We start from the raw sequence: 16,015 nt of genomic DNA on the forward strand, positions 1-16,015 counted from the left end.
GTCTCCCACAAGTGTGGCAAGGGCCCAAGAACTTGAGCCATCTTCCACTGCTTTCCCAGGTACATTAGCAGAGAGCTGGATCAGAAGTGGAGCAGCCAAGACATGAACCAGCTGTCATATGGGATGCCAGATTCATGAGGCTTAACCCACTGTACCACAACACCGACCTCGCATTTGAGTCTTTTTTTTTTTTTTTTTTTTTTTTTTAAGATTTACTTATTTATTTGAATGGTAGAGTTAAGAGAGAGGTAGAGACAGAGAGAAGGAGGTCTTCCATTTACTGGTTCATTCCCCAGATGGCCACAGCGACTGGGGCTGAGCTAAAGCCAGGAGCCAGGAGCTTCTTCTGGATCTCCCACCTGGGTGCAGGAGCACAAGGACATGGGCCATCTTCCACTGCTTTCCCAGGCCATAGCAGAGAGCTGGATCAGAAGTAGAGCAGCTGGGACTTGAACCTGCACCCATACTGGATGCTGGCGTTGCAGTCTAGGGCTTTAACTTGCTGTGCCACAGTGCTGGCCTCACATTTGAGTCATATTCAGTACATTTCCTAGGGTCCTTGATCATATTCTCCCCTGCATGGGGCTCTAGAGTAGAGTGTCAGATTAGAATATGAGTTTCATTCAGAATAAAGATGACCTTTTTTCTTGTCTTTATTTAGAAAATGATTTATTTGTACTTACGTATTTATTTTTAAAAAGTTTATTTTTTATTTCAAAGGCAGAGTTAGAGAGAGAGATCTTCTAGCCATTGGTTCACTCCCCAGATGGCTGCAAATCCAGGGCTGGGCCATGCAGAAGCCAGGAACCAAGAGCTTCATCCAGGTCTCCCATGTGGGTGCAGGGGCCCAACCACTTGGGCCATCTTCCACTGCTTTCCCAGATGCATTAGCAAGGATCTGGACCAGAAGAGGAGCAGTCAGGACATGAACCAGTGCCTGTGTGAGATGCTGGTGCTGCAGGTGCTTAACCCACTGTGCCACAGTCCCAGCTCCAGGAATTAATTAATTAATTAATTAATTAATTAATTTGAAAGGTAGAGTTACATAGAGGCAGAGAGAGAGCTTCTCCATCTGCTGGTTTACTCCCCAGATGGCTGCAGTGGTCGGAGCTGGGCTGAAGACAGGAGCCTAGAGTTTGTTCTAGGTCTTCTATGTGGGTGCAGGGACCGAAGCACTTGGGCCATTCTCCACTGCTTTCCCAGAACATGGCAGAGAGCTGGATTGGATGTGGAGCAGCCGGGTCTCAAACCAGTGCCTGTATAGGATGCTGGTACTGCAGGTGGCGGCTTTACCCACTATACCACAGCACTGGCCCCAGAAAATAATTTACTAACCTTTGATCTATTATGCTAGTTTGGTAGATTTTCAATATTATTTTTAGCTTCTAGGAGAGCTACTATTAGATTGGTTTTCCATGTGTCTTTGTACATCCAGGCTAAGTTCCTGATGTGAGGTGCTCTAGGAATGTCCCCTTCCCATCCTGGTACTGAAATTATTACTCCTTTGAGCTGAGTATGATGAAAAAGCTCATACTGCTTTAGGTTTTAAGAAAAACTATACCATTAAGTAATAAACTAATTTTTGCCATGTTTAAAAGTGATTTTGAGAAAGGGCCAGCATTGTAGCGCAGTGAGTAAAGCCATTGTCTGCAATACCAGCATCCCATATGGGTGCTTATTTGTGTCCTGGCTATTCCACTTCCAGTCTGCCTCCCAGCTAATTGCCTGGGAAAAGCAGTTTGGGCCTCTGCTTCCCATGTGGGAGACCTGGAAGAAGCTCCTGGCTTCTGGCTTTGGCCTGGCCCAGTCTAGGTCATTGTGGTCATCTGGGGGGTGAACCAGCGGATGGAAGAACTCTCTGTCTTTCCCGCTCCCTCTGTAACTGTGGCTTTCAAATAAACTAAAATAAACTTTCAAAAATAAAAGTGATTTTGAAAGTGTTACCAAGAGGAACTTAGAATTTTTAAATAGATAACAACAGTGTTAGTACAAATCAGGGATCATCAAACTTTTTCTATAAAGGACATATAGGAAATTTTAGGTTTCATGGCTACATGTGGTCTCTGTAAAATATTCTTTTGTTTTAAATAACCTCTTTAAAATATAAAAGCCAATTTTATTGCATAGATCTGTCTGTTCTGTGGACTGGACTTGGCCCATAGATTGTAGTTTCCTTTACCTGCTGGTATAAATGTGTAACCTCTTTGGGTCATTTCTACTTTGAATCTGTGCAAGTATATTTATAATTTCTGATTATTTCCATAATTGTGATCATATTTTATATCCAGGAAAATAAATTTTAAAAGATTTTTGGAATTTTAAAGATTTATTTGAAAGGCAGAGTTAGAGGGAGAGGCATAAAGGGAGACCTTCCATCCACTGGTTTACTCCCCAAATGGCTGCAACAGCCAGATATGGGCGAGGCTGAAGCCAAGAACTTCTTCCAGATCTCCATATATGGGTACAAGGGTCTAGGTACTTTGGCTGTCTTCTGCTACTTTACCAAGTTCACTAGCAGGAAGCTGGATCAGAAATGAAGCAGCCGGGATTCAAACCAGTGCCCATATGGGATGCTGGCATTGCAAGCAGCGGCTTAATCCTCTACGCTACATAGCCAGCCCCCAAAATTATTATTTTTTTTAAAGACTTATTTATTTATTTAAGAGGTGGAGTTACAGAGAGAGGTAGAGACAGAGGTCTTCTGCCCTCTGGTTCACTCCCCAAATGGTCGCAACAGCTGGAGGTAGACCAATCTGAAGCCAGGAGCCAGGAGCTTCTTCTGGGTCTCCCATGTGGGTGCAGAGGCCCAATCTTCTGTTGCTTTCCCGGCTGTAGCAGGGAGCTGGATCGGAAGAGAAGCAGCTGGAATAAGAACTGGTGCCTGTATGGGATACTGGCGCCACGGGTCGGGGCTTAGTCCACTACCCGACAACACTGGCCCTGAAAATTATTATTTTAAAGTGCTTATAAAATGGCTTAACAAAGTTTAAAATATATTTAAGGTTATATGCATGGGGGCAGGTTTAGATTAAGATGTCACTTCCGTTATTTGTATTGCATATCAGGGTCCCTGTTTTCAAGACCTGGCTCCACTTCCATTCCAGCATTCCCACTAATGCACACCCTGGCAGGCAGTGGTGATGTCTTTTTTTTTTTTTTTTTTTTTTTTTTTTTTGACAGGCAGAGTGGACAGTGAGAGAGAGAGACAGAGAGAAAGGTCTTCCTTTGCCGTTGGTTCACCCTCCAATGGCCGCCGCGGCCGGCGCGCTGCGGCCGGCGCACCGCGCTGATCCGATGGCAGGAGCCAGGAGCCAGGTGCTTTTCCTGGTCTCCCATGGGGTGCAGGGCCCAAGCACCTGGGCCATCCTCCACTGCACTCCCTGGCCACAGCAGAGAGCTGGCCTGGAAGAGGGGCAACCGGGACAGAATCCGGCGCCCCAACCGGGACTAGAACCCGGTGTGCCGGCGCCGCTAGGCGGAGGATTAGCCCAGTGAGCCGCGGCGCCGGCCAGTGGTGATGTCTTAATTAATTGGGTTCCTACCACCTGCATAGGGGACCTGGACTGAATTTCTGGCTCCTGCCCTTGCTAATGTGGGCATTTGGAAAGTGAATGGCAAGTGGGAGATTTCTGTTTCACTTCATCTCTGTAACTGTGTCTCTGCCTTTCAAATAAATAAAATTTTGAAAAAAAAAATTACACATGTAAAGCTTGCCTTTACATGTACATCTTAAAAGAATTTTTTTTTTTTTTTTTGACAGGCAGAGTGGACAGTGAGAGAGAGAGAGACAAAGAGAAAGGTCTTCCTTTGCCGTTGGTTCACCCTCCAATGGCCGCCGCGGCCGGCGCGCTGCGGCCGGCGCACCGCGCTGATCCGAAGCCAGGAGCCAGGTGCTTCTCCTGGCCTCCCATGCGGGTGCGGGTGCAGGGCCCAAGCACCTGGGCCATCCTCCACTGCACTCCCTGGCCACAGCAGAGAACTGGCCTGGAAGAGGGGCAACAGGACAGAATCCGGCGCCCCGACCGGGACTAGAACCTGGTGTGCCAGCGCCGCTAGGCGGAGGATTAGCCTAGTGAGCCGCGGCGCCGGCCTATCTTAAAAGAAATTTAAGCAATGGACCTTCTGCTTTACTTCTTCCATTCCCAGTCCTTTAAGCAGAAGTGACCATTGGTAACTGGCTGGTATGTGCCATTCCAGACTACCACTGCTGCTGCATACACAGATACATATTTATATACACACAAATGCATGGCTTCAGCTTTTATTTGCCGTACATAAAGTACCACCTGATCACTGCTGGCAATAGCAGTTAGGGACACTTTGCCCACTTGTGGGAAATATTGAACAATATGAGACCACCACTTCATGGTGATGGTAGCACTTTTAGCTTTACTTAGAATTTCAAGCAAGTACGGTTTGAAAAAGAAAGCCAAAGGCTTTTATTTTAACCTGAACCTTATTAAGCTCCTCTTCAGGCCTTGCCCCAGGTGTTGGAGGAGACAGAGCTGGAGCTGCATGGCTCTTTGCTTTCCAATTCTTGAGGGCAAATGTCCTTGTTTCCCAGGGCAATTAGTACTGGACTAGTCATGAAGTGTAGGGGACTTAGTAAATTACAGGGATATTGCAGCATCTGCTTTGTCCCCTCTGCTTTCCTGGGATCAGCATGGACCTCTTTGAGTTTAGAAGGAAAATATTTTTTACTGTTTTAGTCTGGAATTTTGACTTGGCTTTCCTCTTTGAAATGATGTTGAGGATAGTTGGAATACTACCATGTTTTTCTACGTAATGGACTAAACTGACTTTCCAAGGCTAGTCTGGAAACTAAGTGCTATTGATAGGTTTTAGAATCTGAGTCTTATAGATTTCAGATAGCTAATTTATAAGTGAATTTAAAAAAAAAAAAGATTATTTATTTGAAGGGCAGAGAGACATACAGAAGGAGAGAAGGAGAGTGGTCTTCCTTCTGTGGGTTCACTCCCCAAATGACTGCAACAGCCAAGGCTGAATCAAGCTGAATCTGGAAGCCAGGAGTTTCATCCTGGTCTCCCACATAGGCCCAAACACTAGGGCCATCTTCCTCTGCCTTCTGAGGCACATTCTCAGGAAGCTGGGCTAGAAGTGGAACAACCGGACTTGAGCTGGCACCTTGATAGGGCATGCTAGCATTGCAAGTGATGGCTTAGCCCACTCTGCCACAGTTCTGACCCCTTGTAAATGAATTCTAAGATATAGTTGCTCTGTCTGCAGACTTAACATTTTATTTTCCCCAGAGCAGTATTTGTTGTTTGTGGACTTTGTGTATTGTCAGGGGATTTAGCCATAAGCCAAAAAGGGTCTCTCTTAGAATGTCCACCAACTCAAATGAAATAGTTAAGCATTTGGATTTTTTTTTCCTGTTGGCTTTTCTAGAGTTTTATAAGTAAGGTCCTAAGAAGTGCTTTAACATTCATCCCTAGGGAAAGGAGTCTGTGGCCTAATGTTGCTGAACTTGACTGTGGGTAAGGAAAAGCCTTAAATTTGCGAATATTCAGATGCTTGATTGTTTAAGCTTATGACAAAGTATGATCCCTCAACCTTTAAGGTAGCCAGTGCAGTCTTCTAGTGCTCCCTAGGGGATTCTGACCTACAGCCAGATTTGAGAGGTACTCATTGATTTACTTATGCCTGGTTCCAAGACTTCACTTGCTGACTGTAAGCTCTCTCGCTCTGCTATGGGGCAGGCAGAAGTCCTGTCTAGTTTTTCATTGGTGACTTTGTCCCTTAGCCTCATGCTTCGCCCTCAGTCTCGCTGGTACTGGAGTAAGTTGTGACTGTGGTGTTTCACTAGCTTATTACAGTGCTTCTGACACTCCCAAGTGCATTAGCCTGAGAAATGAGTTGTGGGGCAGAATCAGATCTTCATTTAGAAATTGAATCTATTTCTTATTGCCCCATAGCCTTGAGCAAATCTTAACATTTCTGAGCCTCGGTTTGCTCATCTGGAAAATGGAGTTACCACTCATCTACCAGAGTTGTTATAAAGATCAGAAGCAATCAGTGTGTGTAGAGTACTCACTGTACCCCAGTTAGTTTTCATTATCATAAAACTGTTTCCAGTGTGGCTTGAAAGGTGCTATTAGCCCTCCTCTGAAGTACGGTGGATGGTCATGTGTGAAACCAGCATTAGAGAAGGATACAGCAAGTTACTCCTCCAACTGCATCACTTTCAGCTGGCCCTGCTCACTTCTTGTCTGGCTTCTGAGGTAGGGCCGTCCTTTCCCCTTTGTGTTAGCCTTTCTCTTGGGCATTCCAGGGCAGCAGTAGTATTTCCTACCTGATGTCGAACTGCCAGGACCTTTTTCCTTTTTGAGAGAAAAAAGCTAGAGCGGCCTCTTGGACCAGTGGTCACTGTTCTGTTTGCCTTGGAATGAGGCATAGGAGGGAGATCAGGGCTGTGTCCATTGAATCCACTCTGAGGAGCAAGGAGCCGCTGGACAAGCCAATTGACAGTTTAGGTAGGATTCTTTCCCCACATCCCTCAACCGGGTTTTAGAAAATTGAGAGTTTATTTAGAATTTTGCCTAAAATGAGAAATAGAATCATCATCATATTCTTCATGGGAATTCCTTTATATGTAAGTCTTAATCTGTCAGTCCAGCAAAATGTGAATTTAGGAAAAACAGAGTTTCCCATGTTGAGGATTGTTCTTTGTCTAAAGGTTTTCTTTAAAAAAAATTGTTTTTTAAATGTACTTGAAAGGCAAAGAGACAGAGGCAGACAGAAATCTTCCATTTCCTGGTTCACTTCCCAAATGCCTGCAACAGCCAGGATTGGGTCAGGCAGAAGCCAAGAGATGGGAACCCCATCCCCATTTCCCATGTGGATGTCAGAGTCCAAAATATTTGAGTCATCACCCACTCACTGCCTCTCAGGGTGTGTTGTTATCAGGGTAGCTAGAACTAGAAGTGAAGCTGGGGTTTTAACCCAGTCACTTGATAATGGGATGCCAACCTCCCAAACACTGTTGTAACTGCTTTGCCAAATGTCTGCCTCTACAAAGCTTTGACATCCCATTCAAACATTTTGTAGAGGTGGATTGCATGGGACCTGCTGTCTTTGTCTTTCCTGTGGAGTATCTCCACTGGTGATGTTTGTGATGGTGTTAATTCCAGCAGTCTCTAAAAATGCCAGGCTGGCTGAATTGAGTTGGCTGATTTCTCTTTGGTTTCATCTCCCTTGGTTTATTTTTTTCTAGAAATCTCTTTTCATAACTAAGGACCACTGCAATAAAAACATGTATGTCATAGTAAAGAAGTGTAGATGTCTGTGTAACTTGGGTTTCTTATTTTTTTAGAAAGTCACAAATCTATACCTCTTTTAAGAACATCAATCATTTGTCTTAAATAAAATTATGCAGTACAAATGGATATAAATAAAAGGGTCAAATTGACTTGTGAGTCATGCATTCACTCCACAGATATTTATTGCATGTCTTTTTTTGTGCCAGGTGCTTTTCTAGGCACAAAGATACAGTAGTGAGCAAGACAGACATTTCGTGTGTGTAGCTGGAGGAGGATTGTGGTCTCAGATAAGATGGTTAGAAAAGGCCTCACTGAGCGGGTGGTATTGGAGTGAAAACCTGAAGGAGATGAGGGAACAAGCCCTGTTGGTAGCCAGGAAAAGAGAATTCCAGGCAGAAGGAACAGCTAGTACAGTGTCCCTGTGGCCAACCTGGCATTTTTTTTTTAAAGATTTATTTATTTCAAAGTCAGTTACACAGAGAGAGGAGAAGCCAGACCAAAGCCAGGAGCTTCCTCTGTGTCTCTCGCATGGGTGCAGGGGCCCAAGGACCTGGGCCATCTTCCACTGCCTTCCCAGGCCATAGCAGGGGGCTGGATCAGAAGTGGAGCATCCGGGACTCGAACCGGCGCCCATATGGGATGCAGGCGCTTCAGGCCAGGGCGTTAACCCGCTGAGCCACAGTACCGGCCCCTAACCTGGCATTTTTTTAAGAATTATTTTATTTATTTGAAAGAGTTACAAAGAGAAGTAGAACCAGAGAGAGGTCTTCCTTCCACTGGTTCACTCCCCAAATGGCTGCAACGGCTGGAGCTGAGTTGATCTGAAGCCAGGAGCCAGGAGCTTCTTCTAGGTCTCCCACGTGGGTGCAGGGCCCCAAGGACTTGGGCCATCTTCTGCTGCTTTCCCAGGCCATAGCAGAGAGCTGGATCAGAAGTGGAGCAGCCAGGACTTGAACCGGTGCCCATATGGGATACTGATGTTACAGGCTGGGGCCTTAACCCCACACACAGCGCCGGCCCCTTGGCATGTTTTAAGAGCAGTAAGGGACCTACTGTGGCTGAAGTGGAGTGAAGGAAAGAGAGAGTAGGAGTAGGGCAGAAAGATAAAGAGGGGTCACTTAGGTTGTCACTCCTAGGGTAGCCAGGTTGGAAGGGTGAGGTCAGCTCCTAAAGAGAAGAATAAGGGAGGGCAGCAGGTTGGGCCCTGCCAGCGTTGTGCAGTGGGTACTGATGCTGCTACTTCTCCTTTTGGTTTCTCATACCTTGAAAGCTAGAGGGCTTTTGGTTTCCTGTGGCATCCGGGGCAGCTGCAGGGCTCCCAGGAATTGAATGCTGTTAAGGGGCCTATGTCTTTGTTTTCCTGCATTTTTATTGGCTTCCCAAGTTTCCCCACTTTGTGAATGGGGCAGGCAAACATTTTTTCAAATCCTTGCATAACTAAACTTTGGTTTTCAGTTTAATGTGCTGGCAAATTTCTGTTGTGTACTATGTGATTACTCATGAGTATGCTTGAAATTATTTATTTGTGAGTATTGACTCTTAAGGATCTGAATTCGTGGGGCCGGCACCATGGCTCACTAGGCTAATCCTCCCACGGCACCAGCAACCCATAAGGGCACCGCTTCTAGTCCCAGTTGCTCCTCTTCCAGTCCAGCTCTCTGCTGTGGCCCAGGAAGGCAGTGGGGGATGGCCCAAGTGCTTGGGCCCTGCACCCGCATGGGAGACCAGGAGAAAGCACCTGGCTCCTGGCTTCAGATCAGCACAGTTCTGGCTGTAGTGGCCATTTGGGGGGTGAACCAACGGAAGGAGGACCTTTCTCTCTCTCTCTCTCTCTCTCTCTCACTGTCTATAACTCCCTGCCCAAAAAAAAAAAAAAAAAAAAAAAAAAAAAAAGGGATCTGAATTCAGATATATTAACATTTATAGGCCGGCGCCACGGCTCAGTAGGCTAATCCTCCGCCTTGTGGTGCCGGCACACCGGGTTCTAGTCCTGGTCGGGGCGCCGGATTCTGTCCCGGTTGCCCCTCTTCCAGGCCAGCTCTCTGCTGTGGCCAGGGAGTGCAGTGGAGGATGGCCCAGGTGCTTGGGCCCTGCACCCCATGGGAGACCAGGATAAATACCTGGCTCCTGCCATCGGATCAGCGCGGTGCGCCGGCTGCAGTGCGCCGACCATTGGAAGGCAAAGGAAGACCTTTCTCTCTGTCTCTCTCTCTCACTGTCCCCTCTGCCTGTCAAACAAAACAAAACAAAACAACAACAACAAAAAAACATTTATTTTGGATAGCTATATGCCAAAAATACTGTAGAGCAACAGTAATGGAAAATACTAAAAGCCATTTTCAAAATGTGATTTTCATTAACCTTAATGGAATTAAATGAATAGGCAAAATGTTCCCTTTTTGTTTCCTAAACGTAAAATTTAGTCTTATTTATTTTTGTTTTGACTAGTAGTTCTTTTTTTTTTATTTTATTTTTAGTTTTTTTGACAGGCAGAGTGGACAGTGAGAGAGAGAGACAGGGAGAAAGGTCTTCCTTTGCCGTTGGTTCACCCTCCAATGGCCGCCGCGGCCGGCGCGCTGCGGCCGGCGCACCGCGCTGATCCGATGGCAGGAGCCAGGAGCCAGGTGCTTTTCCTGGTCTCCCATGGGGTGCAGGGCCCAAGCACCTGGGCCATCCTCCACTGCACTCCCTGGCCACAGCAGAGAGCTGGCCTGGAAGAGGGGCAACCGGGACAGAATCCGGCGCCCCGACCGGGACTAGAACCCGGTGTGCCGGCGCCGCTAGGCGGAGGATTAGCCTAGTGAGCCGCGGCGCCGGCCCTAGTAGTTCTTCTATAACAGATTTTATGGAGTAAATATTTTCCTAACTATATGTGCCAAATGAAAATCCAAATTGCTGTGGTTCATCTGAAACTAAAGTTCACTTCATAAAAAGCTTACATAAATCCAGCTTTCAGACTGTTGCTAAATTCTCATCACTCTTTTTGACTTGTTTATTTTTTTTACTGAGGTGAATTTGCTGTTATGTAAACTGTCTTCAGACTTTAGTCTTTAGAATAAACTGTTATCAGTTAAGCAGTTGCAACTTGGGTGATTCTGCAAACTTGAGTTGTGGACAAGATTTGCTGTCTACCTGGCTGCTTCTATGTGGATGGAAGCCACTAGAGCCAAAGGGAGGCTGGACCCCTTGACTTTGATTTGTTGAGAAATGCTTGAACAACCAACTCATTATTTCTGGAAAATTGCTAATTAAAAGGAGAGAAGTAAAGGATTAAGTAATAAGCATATTTCTTGCTATATTATATATAATATATATCCTATATAATAGGATTGTAATACACTATACTATATTATAGACCATTTGGGGAGGTAACCAAATAGCCCTACTAGTTGAGGGGAACCTCTGTGTAAAAGAATCTTAGCATTCTTCTGTGTAAAAGGGATGATGCAGTTAAAAAAATCTCCATGTTGCAGATTGATGAATTCAGTGACTCAAGACAGTGGTCAATACAACATTTGGTGAAAGGTTAACGGAAAATGATGTAAGGAAGGGATTAGGCCCTCTGCACCCAGATGCCATTGATCAGTCTCATTGTCAGCGAAATTAGATGGACAGATGATCATGCCTCCCGATGTGATGCAGTAAGAACTACACAGCACCCCTATAACGTGTTCCTGTATTTCTTCCTGTTCCCCCCTTAAAATGCTGAATTAATTTCTACAGGAAATATGGAGCATGGTGGAACAAGTTATAAAGAATTAAAACCAACTCAGAATGTGTTATATTCTGTAGTCAGTTGACCTGATTTATTCAGCAAGCCAGTGGTGTGCAAAAAAATTAGGTAGGAGGTGCTGTTTCAGATTAGAAGAAAATTTAGGAGCTAGTATCATGACAGGTTAAGCCATCTCCTGCAGCGCTGGCATCTCATGTCAGAGTGTTGGTTTGAGTTCCATCCAGCTCCCTCTTAATGCCTCTGGAAAAATGGTAAAGGATGGCTGAAGTGCTTGGGTCCCCGCCACCCACATGGAAGATATGGATGGAGTTGTAGGCCCCTAGCTTTTGCCTGGTTTAGCCCCAGCTGTTGAGCTATTTGGGGAGTGAACCAGCAGATAAAAGATAGATTAAATAAATAAGAGAGGATTAAGAAGGTCTAGCACTGTCCCACAATGGGTTAGGTCACTGCCTGGGACTCCCTCATTCTATATCTGAGTGCCTGCTTCAATTCCTGACTCTGCTTCCAATCCAGTTTCCTGATAATGAACGTTCTGGGAGGCAGCAGATGATGTCTCAAGTATTTGAGTCCCTGTGACCCATGTGGGAGACCTGAATAGAGTTCCTGGCTCCTGGCTTTGGCCTTATTCAATCCTGTTGTGGATATTTGGATAGTGAGCCAGTTGATGAAAGATCTCTCTTTTGCACTTCCTTTCAAACAAGAATAAACCTTTACAAATATATTTTTAAAACAAAGTTGAGATATAGTAATCAAATAAAATTACCTTTTTTGACATTAAGATTCAAACCAAATTAAAGATAATTGGTGGGGGTGGAGGACAAGCATTTGACCTAGTGATTTAAGATACAGGCTGGGATACCCACATCCCATGTCAGAGTGCCTGGGTTCCAGTCCCAGTTACTCCGGATTCCAGCTTCTTGCTGATGCTCACCCTAGTAGTTGGGTCCCTGCCTTCTCTGTGGGCAACCTGGATTGAATGCAGAGCTCCTGGCTTTGGCCTGGCCTTCCCTGGCTGTTGTGGGCATTTGGGGAGTGAACTTTCAGGTGGGAAATTGTCTATCTCTGTGTGTGTGTGTGGGGGGGCTGTTTCTCTGCCTTTCAAAGAAAATTTCTTTTAAGATTTATTTATTTCATAGAGTAATACAGAGAGAGAATGAAAGGCAGAGAGAGAGAGAGAGAGGCAGAGAGAAAGAGAGAGCTCTTTCATCAGCTGGTACACTCTCCAATTGGCTGCAACATCCGGAGCTGCGCTGATCCAAAGCCAGGAGCCAGGAGCCTCCTCCAGGTCTCCCACATGGGTACAGGGGCCATCTCCTACTGCTTTCCCAGGTCAGGAAAAGCTGGATCGGATGGGAGCAGCCGGGAGTCCAACCAGTGTCCATACGGGATTCTGGTGCTGCAGGCGGCAGCTTTACCTGCTATGCCACAGCGCCGGCCCCTCAAAATTTTTTTTAAAGGTGGGAAAGATAGGTGAAAAAGTGTGGCAAAATGTTGATGAATTATTGGATCTTTTTTGTCTGATACATGGGAGTTTTTTATGATCTGCTTTTGCTTATGTTTGGACATTTTCCAAGCTTAAAACAAAGGAGCAAGAAATTTCCGAAAGCAAGATAGGGGTCATCCGTCAGAATACCCAGCAAAGGCTTTGTTGCATGAAGGGGTTTGTGCATAAGAAATGGTCTTCTGACAGCATGGAGAACAGTTAGAAAACCCAAGGTAGAAGAATGAAGAGAAAAGGAAGAAGTCTTCAGAAAAATGAAGAGAATAAAAATGAATCAAGGGAGAAATGTGAATAGAAAAGACACTTCTGCAGGCAGGAGCCCAAAGGCAGATAGGAGTCAAGAAGAAATAATGTGTTCCTAATATGAGTGAATTGTGAATGAGTGGCAGTGTTGCTTTGTTTTAGGAGAATACAGTTTCTGGCAGGCGCCACAGCTCACTAGGCTAATCCTCTGTCTGTGGCACCAGCACCCCGGGTTCAGGTCCCGGCTGGGGTGCCGGATTCTGTCCTGGTTGCTCCTCTTCCAGTCCAGCTCTCTGCTGTGGCCCGGGAAGGCAGTGGAGGATGGCCCAGGTGCTTGGGCCCTATACCCACATGGGAGACCAGGAGGAAGCACCTGGCTCCTGGCTTCGGATTGGCGCAGCGCGCTGGCCGTAGCAGCCACTTGGTGGGTGAACCAGCGGAAGGAAGACCTTTCTCTCTCTCTCTCTCTCTCTCTCTCTCTCTTTCTTTCTCTCTCTCTCTCTCTCTCTCTAACTCTGTCAAAAAAAAAAAAAAAAAGAGAATACAATTTAAAATTTTAAGTCTTTTTTTAAAAAGCAACTCTAAGTGAATCTAAGAGAAAATTAGATTTGGTAGACAAATTCTAAGGAAACATAGAAAGTTTATAGAATATGAGAATAATTTTAGGTAGAACCAGTTTTCCTGAATTTCTGTCTCTCTGTCTCTGTATCTCTGTCTCTTGTTTACTTATTTGGAAGGCAGAGTTAGAGGGAGGGAGAGGCAGAGAAAAAGAGAGATCTTTGATCCACTGGTTTACTCCTCAAAAGGTTGTAACAACCAGGGCTGGGCCAATCCGAAGCTAGGAACCAGGAGCTTCATCTGAGTCTCCCATGTGGGTGCAAGGGCCCAAACACTTGGACCATCCTCTGCTGTCTTCCCAGGCACATTAGCAGGGAACTAGGTCAGAAGTGGAGCAGGCGGGACTTGAACCGGTGCTCATACGAGATGGGATGCCGGCACTACTGGCCGCAGCTTAACCTATCGAACCACAGTGTCGGCCCCCTGAATTAATTCTTAGAGTTATTCAGAGATTCCACAGCATTGGACAGTAGCCTGTTCTGGCAGCCTCACTCATCTTTACAGGTCAAAAATCTGGGCACCCAAAAGTGGCATTTGCCTAAAAGTCCTTCTGGTACCAGCAGTACTAGGGTAATTGTGCTGTGTGTCTGCTACCTCTTCGCTGCCTCAGGCTGGTACAGTCTAGGAATAGGGGGGTTGTTGGCTGAGTCCATCTCTGTGTGAGACCACGCTTTGTGTCCCTCTAGCTAATGGCGAGATATCAGAGCCAGGAAAGTAAAAATAACCTGATGTGAGGGGCGGGCATTGTGGCTCGGAGTTAAACTGACAGTTGGGATGCCTGCAGTCCCATATCTGTGAGTGCCCAAGATCAAGTCCCATCTCCACCTTCTGATCCAGCTTCCTGCTCATGGACCTGGGAGGCAGCAGATGATGGCTCAAGTACTTGAGTCCCTGCCACCCACATGGGAAACCCAGATGGAGTTCTGGCTCCTGGCTTCAAGCCTACCCTAGCCCCTGCTGTTACGGGAGTGGGACAGTGAATGGAAGATGTTTCTGTCTGCCATTCTGTCTTTCAGTTAAATAAAAATGAATAAATAAACATTGTTTAAAAAAGAAAACCAGTATATTTCTTAAAAAGAAAGAAACCGCCTGATGTGGCGGAACCCCCGTGAGCCCATGTGCCCTCTAGAACCCCTCCTTAGTGAGCTCCATGTCTCTTCTTCACTCACCTTCCTCCACAAAACCCAGATGAGCTGGCTACAAGCAGGCAGAGCTGAGAGAACAGTCAGCAGTGCTCCAGGCCTGGTAGAGGAGACAGTAAATAAACAATGGCACTAGGTGTGAGGAGTGCTGTGCTGTAGATGGAAGTGGCCCAAGCCTGACTGCGGATTTGGTGCTTTCAGCTTCCAGCTATCCTCTTCCCCTCCCAGCTCACTGGGACCACCTAGTCTTCATGCCAGACCCTCCCACCTAGCCTGGAAGAAAGTGGAGTGAGGCAGGGCCCAGCATAGAGCCTCATAGGCCCTGCCAAGGGACAGGAGATGCTGTAACACTGATTCTTCTTTTTAGATACACAGTACCTGGAATAGGACACACAATTATACTTCTTCCCAGTCTCCCTTACAGCTAGCAGTGGTCACTTGAGTAAGATTTGGTTCATGAAGATGTAACTAAGAAGTAATGGGTGAGACTTAAGTCCCATTAGAAGAAAAGGGGCGCTCCCTCCTCCTCCAGTCTTCTGTCTAGTACATAGGCAGAATGGCTGAAGGTCAGTTAGCCATTTAGAACTATTTAAGAATGGAAGACCTTGTGAAGATACAGAGCGGAGAGGTGGCAGCTGGGTTCCTTGTGATACCCTGAAGTCTCCAATCCAGCTCTGGACAGCCTCCCCCTGGATCTGTTTTACCTTAGGGGAAAAAAGCCAAGCCATCACTCTTACTTAAGCCTCTGTGTTTTTTCTGTTTTGTTATGTGTAGATCTGGTACTAATTGAGTACAAGTGGGAACACCAGTTCAGAGGCTGTTATCATAATCCAAACGAGATATTCTCACTTGGAATATAATGGTGGCAGAGGAAGTAACTAGAAGCAGGTGTATACACACATACACACACACACACACACACACACACACATATATATATATTTAAATATTTATTTGAAAGAGTTAGAGAGAGGAGAGGCAGTACCAGCAGTGCTAGGGTAGAGAGAGAGGTCTTTCATCCGCTGGTTCACTCCCCAATTGGCCTCAGTGGCCAGAGCTGGGCCAATCCAAAGCCAGGAGCTTCTCCAGGTCTTCCCACACTGGTGCAGGGGCCCAGGGACTTGGGTCATCTTCCATTGCTTTCCCAGGCCATAGCAGAGAGCTGGATTGGAAGTGGAGCAGCCAGGACTTGAACTGGTGCCCATATGGGATGCGGGCAGTACAGACAGCGGCTTAACCCACCACGTCACAGCGCTGGCCCCAGGTGTATATTTTTTATTGTAGTAAAGTGTAACACAAGACTTGCCATTATATTCATTTTTAAGTGTATAGTTGAGTAGCATTAAGAACATTCACACTGGGACTTGTTCTGTGGTGGAGTGGCTAAAGCTGCTGCCTGCAGTGCTGGCATCTCATATGTTTGCTGGTTTGAGTCCTGGATGCTCTACTTCCTATCCTGTTTCCTGCTAATGGCACCTGGAAAAGTAGTGGAAGATAT

General features: G+C 46.0%; 1 protein-coding gene across 13 annotated transcripts in view; it reads left to right on the forward strand.

The window, feature by feature from the left end:
* GARRE1 (granule associated Rac and RHOG effector 1) overlaps positions 1-16,015 on the forward strand; it is a 98,994-nt gene that overhangs the window by 37,937 nt on the left and 45,042 nt on the right. The gene's annotated exons all lie outside the window — the stretch shown is intronic.

Source organism: Oryctolagus cuniculus, chromosome 18, assembly GCF_051225735.1.
Source record: "Oryctolagus cuniculus isolate XC-2025 breed Fujian yellow rabbit chromosome 18, ASM5122573v1, whole genome shotgun sequence".
NCBI lineage: Eukaryota > Metazoa > Chordata > Mammalia > Lagomorpha > Leporidae > Oryctolagus > Oryctolagus cuniculus.